General features: G+C 48.3%; 1 long non-coding RNA gene across 1 annotated transcript; it reads right to left on the bottom strand.

The window, feature by feature from the left end:
• Positions 1 to 1,701: 1,701 nt before the first annotated feature.
• Positions 1,702 to 17,185, bottom strand: LOC143933072 (uncharacterized). Its single transcript, XR_013262995.1, has 3 exons — positions 17,139 to 17,185; positions 12,027 to 12,082; positions 1,702 to 1,907 (listed from the first exon to the last, which is right to left on the bottom strand). It is a non-coding gene; the product is annotated as an uncharacterized LOC143933072 (long non-coding RNA).
• Positions 17,186 to 17,743: the final 558 nt, after the last annotated feature.

Consider the following 17,743-nt stretch of genomic DNA (forward strand, 5'->3'; position numbering starts at 1 on the left):
ACTCAGTTCGATCGGTTAACAATTTGATGTCCCCCTTCCTACCCCTACTCCCCATCACCCATAACCCTCTTTTCCTTCCCGGTCATGTGGAGCCCCAGGCATTCTCCTGGTGGTCTTCGCATGGCTACCCACAAGTTCAAAATTTTCTATCTTCACGTTCTTTTCCCTCCTGGGAGAGTATCAGGGAAGCGCAGGGGGCGCCGGTTACGGAGCATTATCACTTTATCCAATTAAAGCACTGGATTGTAGCATTGCGCCGCACGTCCACCTATCCCTTCCAAAAAAATTTTTTTGAACATACATGCCATCACTCCCCAGGGTCTCCGGGCCTCATCTCGGCAATTTATGCCTCCCTGAATGGTCGTCCACCATCGGCACCCCTCTCTTATATGACTCAATGGGAAAAGGACCTTCAGGCCCCAGTAGACCCTGAGGATTGGAACAGAGCCTGGCACACGGTCGCCAAATGCTCGTTCAACACAAATACCTTAGAGGCCGCATATAAAGTAATGTTCCGATGGTATTGGGTGCCTGCCCGCACGGCTCGGGCATTCCCTGGGTGTACTGACAGATGCTTCCGCAATTGTGGTCAGCGAGGTGATGTCATGCACACATGGTGGGCTTGCCCAAGGTTGGTGGGGTTCTGGTCTAGGATCTTTGGTTTACTGCAGACACTCTTTCATCTAACGATCCGAAGGGACGCTAGGCTAGCTCTCCTACACTGCCCGGTCCCTGGCCTGCGCGGCCCTCAACAGAAGCTGGCTACCTATCTATTTATAGCGGCCAAGCGGACCATTGCCCAAGCCTGGAAGTCACCACGGGTAGGTTTTCAAGGGGTTAAGACACGTATGACTGCTATGTTACTTCAAGAACGTATGTCCAGTATTGTCCATGATTCTCATGCTAAATTTCTGAAGATCTGGGAGCCGTGGATCTCTTATGAGTTCCCCACGCTCCAAGCGGCATGCCTGGGTTTGGTCTGAATTCTCCTGGCGGGGCGTCCGAGCCCGAGCTTTCCCCCCTTCCTTCCCCCCCCCCCTTTTTTTTTGTCTTCTCTTTCTCTCTGCCCTTCTTTCTTCTGTTCCCTATTTCTTTTCTCTTTCATTAGTACTCTCTCATATTTCTAAATAAAAACTGCTACCTCCCATGGACGGGGGTGGCAGGAACAGGGCTTACTTGCAGACCATGATTAAGAGATGAGTTGTTTGACACTGAATCAGTCTAGATCCCATTTTTTGCTCATCTCCCCCTTTTTTTTCCTGTGTTTATCAGGAATATATTGTGATAGTTAGCCCTTTGGATTTATATTTGTGATGAGTGGCCCCTGCGAGGGCTCACAAGGAGATGATTATGCTCTTTTGTTTATTACTGCTTCTTCAAAAATTCACAATAAACATATTGAAACAGAAAAAAATAAAAAAAAATAAAAAAAAAATAAGTGCTCAATATTAACTCTATATATGTTTTAATTTAAAATCAACAAATTGATGTTGGCTGCTAATTTATCTTTTATAAGTGCCCAAGCATGGGTATTCTGCTAGTGTAATAACTGCACTATTACCTGCCCGACGGAAGCTTCTTTATATGCAAGGTTGATTATTATTAAGGATCAAAAACAAGTACGGTATTCTAGCTTACTTATAGACAATGATGATAACACTTTCATATTTTAAGCATTACATTTATTTTCATTAATTAAGTGGTTTGTGTTGATCAGAAATACATTTGAGAGATTCCACCAACGTTCTTCAGATGTTTTCAAAGACACAATGAGATAATACCACATAATTAAGCCAAAAACAATCTTGCCCCCCGTCTTTATTTTCTTCTAAGCAATCTGCAGCGGCAGCAAACATTTCTTTAACTTCACTTTGGCGCTGGAATTTCCTCCGGCGGTGGTGCACCCGCTGCAATTGAGAAATGTAAGATTAATAACTTTTGACTTTTTTTTTTTTTCTTAAGAACAAGTCTTTCTAAATAAATTTCTTCTATCTATCTATCTATCTATCTATCTATCTATCTATCTATCTATCTATCTATCTATCTATCTATCTATCTATCTATCTATCTATCTATCTATCTATCATCCTCCCATCCTCCTTTTGGAATGATATGGATTTCTGCACAAATTGGTCATAAAATGTTATCTGATCTTTTCATATAAGTCACAACAACAGACAATCACAGTCTGCTTAAACTAATAACACACAAAGAATTAAATGTTACCATGTTTTTATCGAACACACCATGTAAACATTCACAGTGCAGGTGGAAAAAGTATGTGAACCCCTAGACTAATGAGATCTCCAATTGGAGCTAATTGGAGTGAGGTGTCAGCCAACTGGAGTCCAATCAATGAGATGAGATAGTAGGTGTTGGTTACAGATGCCCTGCCTTATAAAAAAAACCACACACACCAGTTCTGGATTTGCTTTTCACAAGAAGCATTACCTGATGTGAATGACGCCTCGCACAAAAGAGCTCTCAGAAGACCTACGATTAAGAATTGTTGACTTGCATAAAGCTGAAGGATTATAAAAGTATCTCCAAAAGCCTTGCTTTTGGAGATGGCACGTGCGTATGTATTCACCCCCTTTGTTATGAAGCCCATAAAAAGCTCCAGTGCAACCAATTACCTTCACAAGTCACATAATTGGCGAAATGATGTCCACCTGTGTCTATGTGTCTAAATGTCACATGATCGGTCATTACATAGACACACCTTTTTGAAAGGCCCCAGAGGCTGCAACACCTAAGCAAGAGGCACCACTAACCAAACACTGCCATGAAGACCAAGGAACTCTCCAAACAAGTAAGGGACAATGTTGTTGAGAAGTACAAGTCAGGGATAGGTTATAAAAAAATATTCAAAATCTTTGATGATCCCTAGGAGCCCCATCAAATCTATTGTAACCAAATGGAAAGAACATGGTACAACAGCAAACCTGCCAAGAGACGGCCGCACACCAAAACTCACGGACCGGACAAGGAGGGCATTCAGCACAGAGACCTAAGGTAACCCTGGAGGAGCTGCAGAGTTCCACAGCAGAGACTGGAGTATCTGTACAAAGGACGACAATAAGCCGTACGCTCCATAGAGTTGGGCTTTATGGCAGAGTGGCCAGAAGAAAGATATTACTTTCAGCAAAAAACAAAATGGCACATTTTGAGTTTGTGAAAAGGCATGTGGGAGATTCCCAAAATGTATGTATTGTGTAGAGCACCAGAAAAGTAGTAGCAACTGCACTATGGCTGCACTGTATTGTGTACTGTGTACACCACCAGAAAAGTAGTAGCTACTGCACTATGGCTGTACTGTATTGTGTAATGTGTAAACCACCAGAAGTGTAGTAGCAAATGCGCTATGGTTGCACAGTACTGTGTACTGAGTACACTACCAGAAGTGTAGTAGCAACTCCACTATGGCTGTGCTGTATTGTGTACTGTGTACACTATCAGAAGTGTAGTAACAACTGCACTATGACTACACAGTATTGTGTACTGACACTGCCAGAAGTGTAGTAGCAACTCCACTATGGCTGCACGGTATTGTGTATTGTGTTCACTAGGGATGAGCTTAATGTTCGGGTCGAACTTGAGTCCGACTCGAAGATTGGCTGTTCGCCGAATAGCGAACAATTTGGGACAAATTCGAAAGCCACAGAGCACCCTTTAAAAGTCTATGGGAGAAATGAAAAGTTCTAATTTTAAAGGTTAATATGCATGCTATTGTCATAAAAAGTGTTTGGGGACCCGGGTCCTGCCCCAGGGGACATGTATCAATGCAAAAAAAGGTTTAAAAAACATCAGTTTTTTTGGGAGCAGTGATTTTTATAATGCTTAAAGTGAAACAATAAAAGTGAAATATTTCTTTAAATTTCATACCTGGGGGGTGTCTATAGTATGCCTGTAAAGTAGCACATGTTTCCCATGTTTAGAACAGTCCCTGCACAAAATGACATTTCTAAAGGAAGAAAAGTCATTTAAAACTGCTTGCGGCTATAATGAATTGTTGGGTCCCGGCAATACAGATAAAAGTTATTGAAAAAAACAGCATGGGATTCCCCCACAGTCCATTACCAGGCCCTTTGGGTCTGGTATGGATATTTAGGGGAACCCCGAACCAAAATTTAAAAAAAATTGCGTGGGGGTCCCCCCAAATTCCATACCAGGCCCTCCAGGACTGGTATGGATTTTAAAAGGAACCCCGCGCCAATTTTTTTTAAAAAATGGCGTGGAGGTCCCCCCAAAAATTCATACCAGACCCTTATCCGAGCATGCAACCTGGCAGGCCGCATGAAAACCCAAAACACCTTGTCCTCATGTTGATGGGGACAAGGGCCTCATCCCTAAAACCCTTGCCCAGTGGTTGTGGGGGTCTTAGGGCGGGGGGATTATCAGACTCTAGAAGCCCCCTTTAACAAGGGGATCCACAGATCCCGGCATTCCCCCCTGTGTAAAATGGTAACGGGGTGCAAATGTACCCCTACCATTTCACCAAAAAAGTGTCAAAATGGTAAAAATGACATGACACGGCTTGGGGACAAGTCCTTTTATTAAAAAAAATAAAAAAATAAAACTGTCCCACAAATTCTTCTTCTTCTCTTGCTCCGCCGACGGACCAAAAAAAAAAAAAAAACGCACCGACCCGCCTCCATGGGAGGCTCTCGCCGCATGACGTTTCCTCGCAGGTGACAGTTCTTTTATAACTGAGGGCAGGGCCACATGGTGACATCCCCGGGTTTCCCCACCCCCCTCTGACACACAGGGACATCCCTATGGCTTCCCCGTAGCATCATAGGGATGTCCCCGTGCCTCAGAGGGGGGCGGGGTCACCCGGCAACCTTACCGTGTGGCCCCGTCCTCAGTTATGAAAGAGCTGTCACCTAAGAGGACCATCATTACGGTGGGTGATTGCCATGTAGGCAGGCCGGTTCGGCAGAGCAATAGAAGAAAAAGACTACGTGGGACAGTTTTATTTTTTTATTTTTTAATAAAGGACTTGTCCCCAAGCCGTGTCATGTCATTTTTAACATTTTGACACTTTTTTGTGAAATGTACATTTGTACCCAGTTACCATTTCACATGGGGGGGCAGGATCTGGGGATTCTTGTTAAAGGGGGCTTCCAGATTCTGAAAAGCTCCTCAGACCCCCACAACCACCGGGCAAGGTGGGCTACCCCAAAGCAGCCTCCCCATGATGAGGGCATGTGGACTGGTACTGGTACGGTTCAGGGGGGTGCTCTCTCACCCCCCTCTTTTCCTGCAGCCTGCCAGGTTGCATGCTCAGATAAGGGTCTGGTATGGATTTTTGGGGGGACCCCCATGCCATTTTTTTTTAATTTTGACACAGGGTTCCCCTTAAAATCCATACCAGACCCTTCAGGTCTGGTATGGATTTTGAGGGGGACCCCACACCATTTTTTTGTAATTTTGGAGTGGGGTTCCCCTTAATATCCATACCAGACCTTAAGGGTCTGGTATGGAATTTGGGGGGGGGGGGGCCCACTCAATTTTTTTTTTTAATTTTGGTTTGGGGTTCCCCTTAATATTCATACCAGACCCAAATGGCCTGATAATGGACTGTGGGGGAATCCCATGTAGTTTTTTTCAATGACTTTTATGTGTATTTCCGGGAGCGACAATTCATTACAGCTTTGATCAGTTTTAAATTACCTTTCTTGATCATACATCACGGGACACAGGAGCTTCATTACATAGTGGGTTATATAGGCACCTCTGGTGATTGGACACTGGTTGACCCAATTAAAGAGAATTCCTCCCCTATATAACCCCTCCCATTAGGGAGGCACCTCAGTTTTTTCGCCAGTGTCTGGTCGATGGTCACGTAAAACTTAGCTCTATGCGGGTCCCGGCGAGGGCCGAAGGGCTACAACAAACCGGATCCATACCTCGGGCCGATAATTGACTCCCAAGATGGTATGGTACCCGGGCCTCGTCTGCCGAAGACACGAGGTTTTGCCTGTAAGTCCTCTCCATTGGAAGACTGGACTCTGGGACAACCAGACTTGGGGTACTGTTTACTCAGGGCGCCCGTAAGTTCTGGCAGAGTTTTCTACAAGGCCCAGGTAGGAGAATCTTTTCGTAAGATTCCCAGATACGCCTGAAGGTTGGCTAACAATACCCGCCGTGATGGGTGAAGGCTGGAATTGGTCTGAAATCAGCAATTCCTGCGGCGGGGAACAGGTATGGGAAGTCATCCTATATATTTAATATATGAATGGATTTCTTCATTTTGAGTAGTTGTATGTCTTACCTGGTTTCCACCACTTGAGGGAGTAAGAGCAAGCCTGATGCATACTTACATGCCTTTCAAACAAACACGCTCAGTGAAATGCCTGGTCCTCCCAGCTATCACGTTTCCTTGCAGTCCCTGCCACAATACAAATAAAAAAGGGGTCCCACGCAGATCAGGGGGTCCCAGGTCACTCCTTTTGGGTTCCCCTTCCCCCCTCCGGATCCCGCGGTCCTCGTGCACGCGCGCCGGGCGCGCTCCCGGCCTAATAGGGAGAGGGGGGGGGTGTGGTTGCCAGCTGTGCACAATCAAGTGCTCCAGGCTGCTATGCAGGCGCCAAAACGGCCGTTTTTAAAAGCCCAGAGCGTCAGGGGACTGTAAGGTGAGACACAGGAGCTGTGGGCTGTAAGCATCCGTGGGATTGGATCCAGGCGAACCTTAAGACACCTACTCAGCATCATATTGTGCAGTTAAGCTTATATTGATTTATTGTGAGACTTTAAGCACAACAAAGTGATTGCATTTTACACTAGTAACTCTGCTTTGTAGCTCAGTACTATGTCTCCTCGTAAGAGGGTTTCAGGGGCAGGTAACAAAGGCACTGGCAGGTCACCGCCTAGGTCTAGGGGTTCTAAAGGTGCATGCAGATTACCATCCCCCTCTGCAAGAGTGGAGCCTGCATCTCAAGACGAGTCAGTGCCCCTTTCAGGCTTTGCAGCCTCTCCTAATGTCGCAGCCCCGGTCTATGTCACGGAGGACTCCCTTAGGGCTTCATTGGAGAGTTTTGAAGGGAGGATAATGAATTTTATTTCTGCTTCCCTAAAAGATAGCAAGAAAAGGGGTAGATCCCCTCCCTCTGCTGAGATTCCTCTCTCAGACAGTTGCTCTGAAAATGAGGAGAGATCCCTATCTTTGGAAAGGGATCATGAGCAGTCGGATCAGTCAGAGGATGAGGAGTCAGTCCCCTCCTCCCAGGCACTCAGAAAGCAGGTGCAGTATTACACTGAATTGGTGCGTACCACGTTCAGAATGCCAGCTGCTGAAGTCGCTACATCCTCTGTCTCTTCCCTGGGAGTCAGAAGGGCCCCACAGACTGCTTGTTCCTTCCCAATTCATCCTTTAATGGCTGACTTGATGTATAAGGACTGGGGACATCCCGATAAACTGTTTACTCCTCCCAAGAGGTTTTCTATGTATTATCCCGTGGAGGAAAGTTTCACCAAGAAGTGGGGGGCCCCATCTGTGGATGCGGCTATCTCTTGTGTGAATAAAAACCTAACTTGTCCTTTGGATAATGCGCAGGTATTTAAGGATCCAGCTGACAAAAAGCTGGAAACCTTGTTAAAAGCCTCCTTTTCCATGGCCGGCGCTGTGGTGCAACCTACAGTCGCAGCCGTGGGGTTGTGTCAGTTCCTTAAGGAACAGGTTAAACAGATGTTTGAACTCCTTCCTAATGAGGAAGTAGAGAAATATGCAGAGATGCCTCACATCTTATGTTTCATAATTGATGCGATTTTGGATTCTGTCCAACAAGCATCACGTTTGTCCCTCATGCTGGTACACATGCGTAGGGCTCTATGGCTAAAGAATTGGGCTGCTGAGATGTCATGCAAGAAGCATTTGGCTGGGTTCCCATTTAAAGGGGAACGGTTGTTTGGAGAAGAATTAGATAAATTCGTCCAAAATATTTCGGGAGGTAAATCTACACTCCTTCCAGTCAAGAAGAGTAAACGTCCTTCTTTCAGGCGTACTCTCTCTCCTGAAGCGTCAAGCTCTAAACAGTGGCGACGGCCTTCGCAGCCCTCCTCGGCTGGAAAGCCTCAGGGCCGAGCCCAGGGACAGAAAAGGACTTGGGGGCGGAAGCCTGCCAAGCAGACCTCCAAGACATCCTTGTGAAGGGGCGCCCCCGCTCGGCCGAGTGGGGGGAAGGCTCCTGCAGTTTGCAGGCGCCTGGCGGGAAGAGATTCAGGACAAATGGGTGATCTCTTCAGTATCTCTGGGCTACAAGCTAGAGTTTCAGGAGATTCCACCTTCTCGTTTTCTAAGGTCAAGGATCCCCAGGGATCCGATAAAGCAGAAACCGCTATTTCTGGCCTTAGATCAGTTACTATCCCAGGGTGTGATAGTAGAAGTGAGCCCGAAAGATCAGGGTTCAGGTTTCTATTCGAATCTCTTCACCGTTCCAAAACCAAACGGAAGTGTCAGACCTATCTTGGATCTGAGAGACTTAAACCAGTTTCTACACATCCAGACCTTCCGGATGCAGTCAATACGCACTGTGGTCTCCTCCCTGCAGGGAGGAGAATTCATGGCATCAATAGATATCAAAGACGCATATCTCCATGTGCCAATATTTCCCGCACACCAGAAGTTTCTGAGGTTTGCGGTAGAGCAGCGCCATTTTCAATTTGTGGCCCTGCCGTTCGGCCTAGCCACGGCCCCTCGAGTCTTCACGAAGATTCTAGACCCTCTCTTAGCAATCTTAAGAGTTCAGGGCATAGCCGTCATGGCTTACCTAGACGACTTGTTTCTCGTAGAGAGAACTGCAGCGTGCCTAAGTCGCAGCGTCACCAAAACGCTAGAACATCTGGGCCGCCTAGGTTGGATTATAAACCTAGAAAAGTCGTCTTTACAACCGACCACCAGGTTGGATTACCTGGGTCTGATTATCGACACCACTCAAGGCAGGGTGTTCCTTCCAAAACCAAAGGCCTTGGCCATTGGAGATCTAGTGCACCTGATTCTGGGCAGAAGATCTTCCGCCATTCGGTTGTGCATGAGACTGTTGGGAAAGATGGTCGCCTCTTTCGAGGCCGTTCCATTTGCCCAGTTCCACTCAAGGCCCCTGCAAAGATGCATCCTTGCGATTTGGAACAGGAAGCCCCAATCCCTGGATCTTCCTATGCGTTTATCCCCTCGGGCACGCAAAAGTCTTGTCTGGTGGTTACAGACCAAAAATTTGCTGAAAGGCAAAACCTTTCTTCCCCTCTTATGGAAGATTGTCACCACGGATGCCAGCCTGTCAGGCTGGGGAGCCGTGTTGCAGGAAACATGCTCGCAGGGAAAATGGTCTGCGACAGAAAGTCTGCTGCCCATAAACATCTTGGAGATTCGGGCAATTTACATGGCACTCAGAGAGTGGTCTCACAGACTGCGAGGTTTCCCAGTTCGGATTCAGTCCGACAATGCCACCGCGGTGGCTTACATCAATCACCAGGGCGGTACCAGAAGTCTGGTGGCCCAAAAGGAGGTGAATCGCATACTTGTCTGGGCAGAAGAGCATGTTCCGTGCCTCTCTGCAGTCTTCATCCCAGGAGTGGAGAATTGGCAGGCAGATTATCTCAGCCGCCAGCAGTTGTGCCCAGGAGAATGGGCTCTGCACCCCGAGGTGTTTCAAGACATATGTCACAGGTGGGGCACTCCAGACGTGGATTTGTTTGCGTCCAGATTCAACAGGAAACTGGACAACTTTGTGTCAAGGACAAGAGATGCACTTGCTCAGGGGTCAGATGCTCTGACAGTTCCCTGGGATCAGTACAATCTGATCTATGCCTTCCCCCCGAACCCGCTGTTATCGAGGTTCTTGGGAAGGGTCAAGAGGGAGACGAAGCCGGTCCTTCTAGTGGCCTCGGCTTGGCCCAGGCGACCATGGTTCGCAGAAATCATGAAGTTGGCAGTGGGCAGGTCATGGACCCTCCCTCTCCGGCCAGATCTGCTCTCACAGGGTCCAATCTACCACCCTGCTTTACGCAGTCTGAATTTGACGGTCTGGCTGCTGAGACCCACATTTTGAGAGGCCGTGGTCTTTCGGGGCCAGTCCTCTCCACTCTGGTCAATGCCAGAAAACCGGCCTCCAGGCGTATCTATTACAAGATCTGGAGGGCATATGTTTCCTGGTGTGAACCCAGGAGATGGCATCCCAGAAGGTATGTCATTAGCAGAATCTTGGCCTTTCTCCAATCAGGCCTTGAAATGAATTTGGCCATAAGCACCATCAAGGTGCAGATTTCGGCCCTATCGGTCTTTTTTCAAAGATCGCTTGCATCACATTCCCTAGTACGGGCTTTTATCCAGGGGGCTATGCGGATGAGACCGCCAGTCAAACCTCCGGTATGCCCATGGGATCTGAATTTGGTTCTCTCGGCCTTAGAAGCCCAACCATTTGAACCTCTGCATCTGGCTTCCTTAACTCTCCTGACAAAGAAGCTGGTGTTCCTAGTAGCCATATCCACGGCTAGAAGGGTATCAGAATTGGCAGCTCTTTCCTGTAAAGAGCCCTATTTAATTATCCATAAGGACCGAGTGGTCATGCGTCCCAACAGGTCCTTCCTACCTAAGGTAGTTTCAGGTTTTCACCTGAATCAGGATGTAATCCTACCATCCTTTTTTCCAAACCCTCAGTCCATAGAGGAAGAGTCCTTACACACTTTAGATGTGGTTAGAGCAATCAGTCTTTATCTTCAGGCAACTGCTCAGATAAGGAAAACTGACTGTCTATTTATTCTGCCGGAGGGCCCTAAAAGGGGTCAGGCAGCGTCAAAGTCCACTCTCTCGAGGTGGATCAGACAGGTTATTTCTCAGGCCTATGATTTAAAGGGGAAGATTCCTCCTTTTCAGGTGAAAGCGCACTCTACTAGGGCTGTAAGTGCTTCTTGGGCAGTGCATCACCAGGCCTCCCTGGCTCAGATCTGTAAGGCTGCGACTTGGTCATCAGTCCACACATTCACCAGATTCTATCAGGTGGATGTCAGAGGGCAAGAGGATATCGCCTTTGGGCGTAGTGTTCTGCAGGCTGCAGTTTAGGTCCTCAGGTCCCTGGCGGTCTTCAATTATGATCTGTGTCTCCCTCCCCTCAACCTGAGCATTGCTATGGGACATCCCACTATGTAATGAAGCTCCTGTGTCCCGTGATGTATGATCAAGAAAATAGGATTTTTATATACAGCTTACCTGTAAAATCCTTTTCTTGAGAGTACATCACGGGACACAGGGCTCCCGCCTCTCTTGGGTTTTACGTGGTTTCTTATTGCTTTGCTACAAAACTGAGGTGCCTCCCTAATGGGAGGGGTTATATAGGGGAGGAATTCTCTTTAATTGGGTCAACCAGTGTCCAATCACCAGAGGTGCCTATATAACCCACTATGTAATGAAGCTCCTGTGTCCCGTGATGTACTCTCAAGAAAAGGATTTTACAGGTAAGCTGTATATAAAAATCCTATTTTTTCCTTTAGAAATGTCATTTTGTGCAGGGACTGTTGTAAACACGGGAAACACGCGCCACTCTACAGGCATACTATAGACACCCCTCAGGTATGAAATTTAAAGGAATATTTAACTTTTATTGTTTCACTTTAAGCATTGTTAAAATCACTGCTCTCAAAAAAATGGTTGTTTTTAAAACTTTTTTTGCATTCATACATGTCCCCTGGGGCAGGACCCCGGGTCCCCAAACACTTTTTAGGACAATAACTTGCATATAAGCTTTTAAAATTCGAACTTTCGATTTTTCATGTTCATGTCCCATAGACTTTAACGGTGTTCGCGTGTTCAAACAATTTTTTGCCTGTTCGCATGTTCTGCTGTGAACAAACCGGGGGGGGGGGGGGTGTTCGGCTCATAAGATTTCTTTGTTGGGAGTGAGTCTGAATCATTTGAATGCTCGTCCATCTCTCTGGTTCTGCTCAAAATGTCATCTACTGCAATCACATCTTATAACAAAGTAACTTTTACCTTCACAATATAGGTCGTATTTTCAATCACATAAACTCACTTTGCTGTTGAAATACATCTGCCAGCAGACAAGTTGACTGCCAAACGTCTTGACTTCTTGGCAAAGAAAAAGAGAAGTTATTAGTAATCACCCAGAATAGCACTTGTATGTAGTAAAATAACAAATGTAACAATTTGTTCCTACACTTTGTAATGTAAAGGGGTTCAGAAGTGCAGGGGATGTGTAATGTAAAGTGGGCTGTGTAATGTAAAGGGGTCCCGAGATGTGGGGGGGGGGCTGTGTAATGTGAAGGGGTCCAGAGCTGTGGGAGGCTATATAACATGCAGAGTCCAGAGCTGTGAGAGGCTGTGTAATGTGAAGGGGTCCAAAGCTGTGGGGGGGGCTGTGTAATGTAAAGAGGTTCAGAGGTGCAGGGGATGTGTAATGTAAAGGGGTCAGGAGGTGCCGGGGGCTGTGTGCTGTAAAGGGGTCCAGAGATGCAGCGCTGTGTGCTGTAAAGGGGTCCAGAGGTGCAGGGGGTTGTGTAATGTAAAGGGGTCCAGAGGTGCAGCGACTGTGTAATGTAAAGGGGCTGTGTAATGTAAAGGGGGCTATGTAATATAAAGGGGTCCAGAGATGTGGGGGCCTGTGCAATGTAAGGGGTCCAGAGATGTGTAATGTAAAGGGCTCCAGAGGTACAGGGGTTTGTGTAATATAAAGGGGTCCAGAGGTGCAGAGGTTGTGTAATGTAAAGGGTCCCAGAGGTGCAGGGGGATGTATAATGTAATGAGGTCCAGAGGTGCAGGGGGCTGTGTAATGTAAATGGACCCAGAGGCCCAGGGGGCTGTGTAATATAAATATGTGCAGGGTTTGTGTAATGTGCAGGGGTCCAGAGCTCTGGGGGGGGGGGCTGTGTATTGTAAAGGGGTCCAGAGGTGCAGTTGTGGAGAGGGGGTACAGAGAAGCGACAATTATATATTGGGGGTGCAGAGGTATGCAGGGGGTACAGCGGGGTGTTTTTACATTTTAAAGTTTGGGAGGGGTGCCAGATATAGGATCCACCCCGGGTGCCAAATGCTCTAGTTATGCCCCCCGGCTTATACCAACATATTATAGTACATCTACCAGATGTCCTTTTTTTTCAGGTGACCGATTGTTTCATTCCATAGATTTTATCTGTGTTACAAAATCTAATAATGTGTGAATACGTTTGTCCTCAACCCCCTGGTTTCATTCTTCCTACTACTAAAGAAACTCATTGCGAGGTGTCTCCCTGAAATAATCCCCCAATTCCAATCCCCCCCCTTCCCCCACCCCCCCCCCCCCCCCCCCCATACATCTGGTTCATTGTGTGACATCAGGAATTATCTTTTCATTATTTTCTTACCTTTCTCAACTTCTATGCAAATTTTATGAAGATACCGAATTTCTTCTTTGGTTGTTTTGTATTTTCCAACCAACTAATTAAAAATGAAATCTGCTTCTAAGGCCGCGTACACACGCGCGGACTGTTCGCCCAACCTTGTCCGCTGAACAGTGTTTGGGCGGACAGTCCGCTCGTGTGTGGGCTTTCAGCGGACAGTTTCAGCGGACAGTTGGACGGACAAAGTCTTTCGGAAATTCCGAAAAACTGTCCGCTGAAACTGTGTTTGAGCGAACAGTCCGCCCGTGTGTGGGCCTGTCCGCTGTACTTTCGAAATGAGCGGACTGTTCCCGCTCGGAAAGTCCGCCCACTTCGAGCGCGTGTACAGGTAGGCGGGGCCCGCGAAGGATACGTCGCGGGCTCCGCCGCCTGGAATGGGCTTAAAGGGGAACCCCAACGCCGAAAAAAATCGGCGTGGGGGTTCCCCCCAAGTCCACACCAGACCCTTGTCCGAGCACGCTACCCGGCCGGCCAGGAAAGGGGGGCGAGCGAGCGCGCCCCCCCTCCTGAGCCGTACCAGGCCGCGTGCCCTCAACATGGGGGGGTGCCTTGGGGAAGGGGGGGCCGCGCGGCCCCCCCACCCCAAAGCACCTTGTCCCCATGTTGATGAGGACAAGGGCCTCTTCCCGACAACCCTGGCCGTTGGTTGTCGGGGTCTGCGGGCGGGGGGCTTATCGGAATCCGGGAGCCCCCTTTAAGAAGGGGGCCCCCGGATACCGGCCCCCCACCCTATGTGAATGAGTATGGGGTACAATGTACCCCTACCCATTCACCAGGAGATGTTGACACGTCGCTCCCTCCGGCCGGAATGCCAGAGCCGCCCTGCGTTGCCACTTATATAGTGACAATGGGGCGGGGTCACATGGTATATGTCACATGGGTTGGTCACATGGTGACCCCGCCCCCTTACGATGTCATAGTCCCCATGTGACATCAACCCATGTGACCAACCCATGTGACATATACCATGTGACCCCGCCCCATTGTCACTATATAAGTGACCGCACAGCGCGGCTCTGGCATTCCGGCCGGAGAGAGCGACGTGTCAACATCGCCTGGAGAAGAACAAGAAGAACAAGAAGAAGAACACGAACGGAAGGCGGCGACGGCGACAGAAGACCGGGCCACCGCCTGTAAAAGAGCTACAAGAAGGCGCGTTGGCCCGGCAGAAGAACCGAAGGCGGCGACAGAAGAACGGAAGACGGCGACAGAAGACCGGGCCACCGGACCAGGCGCGGTGGCCCGGCAGAAGAACCGAAGAGGGGGACAAGACCCCCGAAGTCGGGAGAAGAGGCCGGCGGCGGGGAGGAAGAAAGCCGGACTCCTCCGCTAGCAAAAGAGCTACACACACATAGCGGAGGAGTCCGGCGAGAAGACCCCCGAAGACGGAAGACCCCCGGCTGTGCAATAAAATATTTTTTTCCCCTGTGTTGTGTTTTTATTTGTACTTTATTTCACAGGTGAATGGGTAGGGGTACATTGTACCCCATACTCATTCACATAGGGTGGGGGGCCGGTATCCGGGGGCCCCCTTCTTAAAGGGGGCTCCCGGATTCCGATAAGCCCCCCGCCCGCAGACCCCGACAACCAACGGCCAGGGTTGTCGGGAAGAGGCCCTTGTCCTCATCAACATGGGGACAAGGTGCTTTGGGGTGGGGGGGCCGCGCGGCCCCCCCTTCCCCAAGGCACCCCCCCATGTTGAGGGCACGCGGCCTGGTACGGCTCAGGAGGGGGGGCGCGCTCGCTCGCCCCCCTTTCCTGGCCGGCCGGGTAGCGTGCTCGGACAAGGGTCTGGTGTGGACTTGGGGGGAACCCCCACGCCGATTTTTTTCGGCGTTGGGGTTCCCCTTTAAGCCCATTCCAGGCGGCGGAGCCCGCGACGTATCCTTCGCGGGCCCTGCCTATCTGTACACGCGCTCGAAGTGGGCGGATTTGCCTCCTCCTTACGTGGGCGAGTCCGTTCATTTCAAAAGTTGAGCGAACTGTTTGCCCAACCTTGTTCGTCAAACAGTCCGCTCGTGTGTGGGCAAGTCCGCTCATGCAAATTTTGAGCGGACTGTTTGACAAACTGTCTGCCGAACAAGGTTGGGCGAACAGTCCGCGCGTGTGTACGCGGCCTAAGGCCCCTTTCGCACTTCTAAACTGCCAGTAAAACACTGAGTGCTTTTGAAGAGTTTTCAGGTTCTTTTCATTCATTCCAACGGAGAAGGGCATTTTTTTCACTGCCCTGCCAGCGCACTGCCCCAGTGTGAAAGCATTCCTTGATTTTAATGGAAATAGGTTTGTGTGAGCTTTTCAGGTGCTTTTTTTTTTTTTTTTTTTTGCATGAAAGTGCTCGAAAAGTAGCTCAGTGTGAAAGGGGTCTTAGTGACACTTTTTGGGGGCCACTGACATCAATGCAGTAATCAGTGCTAAAAAAAAAAATATGCACTGTTACTGTACTAATGACACCGGCAGGGAAGGGGTTAACATCAGGGGTGATCAAAGGGTTAAATGTGTCCCTAGGGGGTGCTTGCTAACTGTGGGGGATGTGCTTGTACTGTGTACAGGATGTGTGCCCCAACGAACACCTTGTAATGCACTGAGCGCTGCACAGTGCATTCTGTGCCCTGATTGGTCAAGTCTTTGTTAGCTGGTTATTAGGGAATGGGGCTGGGAAGCAAAAAAAAAAGAAAAAAAAAGAAAAAGAAAAAAATGCCACGCCAAAATCCATATCAGACCCTTATCTCAGCATGCAGCCCAGCAGGTCAGGGAAGGGGAGGGAACGAGCGAGTGCCCTCCTCCTGAACGATACTAGGCCACATACCCTCAGCTGGGAGGTAGGTGCTTTGGGGCAGGGGGGCTCTGCCTCCCTCCACCCTTGAGCACCTTGTCTCCATGTTGATGGGGACAAGGGCCTCTTCCTGACAACCCTGGGCTGTGGTCGTCGGGGTCTGCTGGTGGGGGGGGGTTTATCAGGATCTTTAAGCTCCCTTTAACAAGGGAGCCCCTAGATCCCGTCCCCCCCTGTCCCCCCACCCATGTACATGGGTATGGGTACATTGTACCCATAGCCTCTACCAGAAAATTCACCAAAAAATTGTCAAAAAGTAAACACCACCAGAGACAGAAAAAAGTGTCCTTTGATGTAATCACTCACGCCACCTGACGGTCCCTGGGAAGTTACCCTCCGTAGGTGTTCCCTTCGCTTTGACAGCCCTTATATAGGCAAGGGACGGGGCCACCCGGTTATGTCAAAATTATGCTCAGCCCCCTTCTGACATCATGTGATATCATGTGATGTCAGAAGGGGGTGGGGTCATCGGGCGATGTAGCCTCCCAGGAGGCGGAAGCGTTTCAATTTTTTTCTATTTTTCAATTGGCGATGGATTACATCAAGGGACACTTATTTTTTTTCTCATAAAGGATTTGTCAAAAACTGTCTGTTGTGTTTTATTTTTTTTATTTTTTTTTATTGATACATGTCCCCTATGCTCCTTTTATGGCCAATTACTTGTATATAAGCCTCCAAAATGGGTACTTTTGATTTTTCCTCTTGGACTCCCATAGACTTCAATGGGGTTTACTGTTTGGGTTAGAATATGTTCAGGAGTTCTGCTGAGACCCGAACAGGGGGGGGTGTTCATCCCTGGTGGATAACATTGGTTGGGTTCATTTGACAGCCAGATCAGAAACTCTCGCCGTGTGTTATGTCTATTTTAGCAATGCATAATAGTGATTGTGCTTAATGTAATATATTCCATACTCACCATTGGCTGCCGTTATTGGGTTCCCATTGGCATGTTCTATTGCGTCTAAGTAAAAAAAAAAAAAAAAAAAAGTAAAAAATAAATAAACTGCATATTTTGCGGGTCAGTTTTTTATTTTATTTTTTAGATCTGATATTTTGTTTTTGTTTTTAAACTGACGTTTTATATCTATTTTTTAAAGACTTCTCTTTCGGACACTCTGATACCTTCAACTAGAGGAGGAGTCATTGATCTGCTCCATTTACTTGACATAGATTGAAGAGTCAGGAATCATTTGTTTGGGGGCAGAGGTGGCTCTATAATTAGGAAAATTAGGCAGTCGCCTAAGGCCCCGCCAAATTTGCCTATTGCAATGTTTATCAGTGGTGGTTTCCCAGTCTGTTATGCTGCAAATTCACCAGCTCTGCGACGATCTACCCGTCAATCACAGACAGCTGACGGGTAGATCGAGTATCGGCCGACTTGCAGAGTAGCGCGGGAAGCGACTGTATTAAGTCCTTACTGACCTCTCTCATGTCGCGCTGCTCCCCGGTGGCCCCTCCCAGGAAACTGAAAGGAAAGTGTACCCTGCTGTGCCCAGTACCTTGATGTGCCCTGTATCCTGT

Source organism: Lithobates pipiens, unplaced genomic scaffold, assembly GCF_037356315.1.
Source record: "Lithobates pipiens isolate NorthernLeopardFrog02 unplaced genomic scaffold, aLitPip1_a1.2 Scaffold_27, whole genome shotgun sequence".
Classification (NCBI taxonomy): Eukaryota; Metazoa; Chordata; class Amphibia; order Anura; family Ranidae; genus Lithobates; species Lithobates pipiens.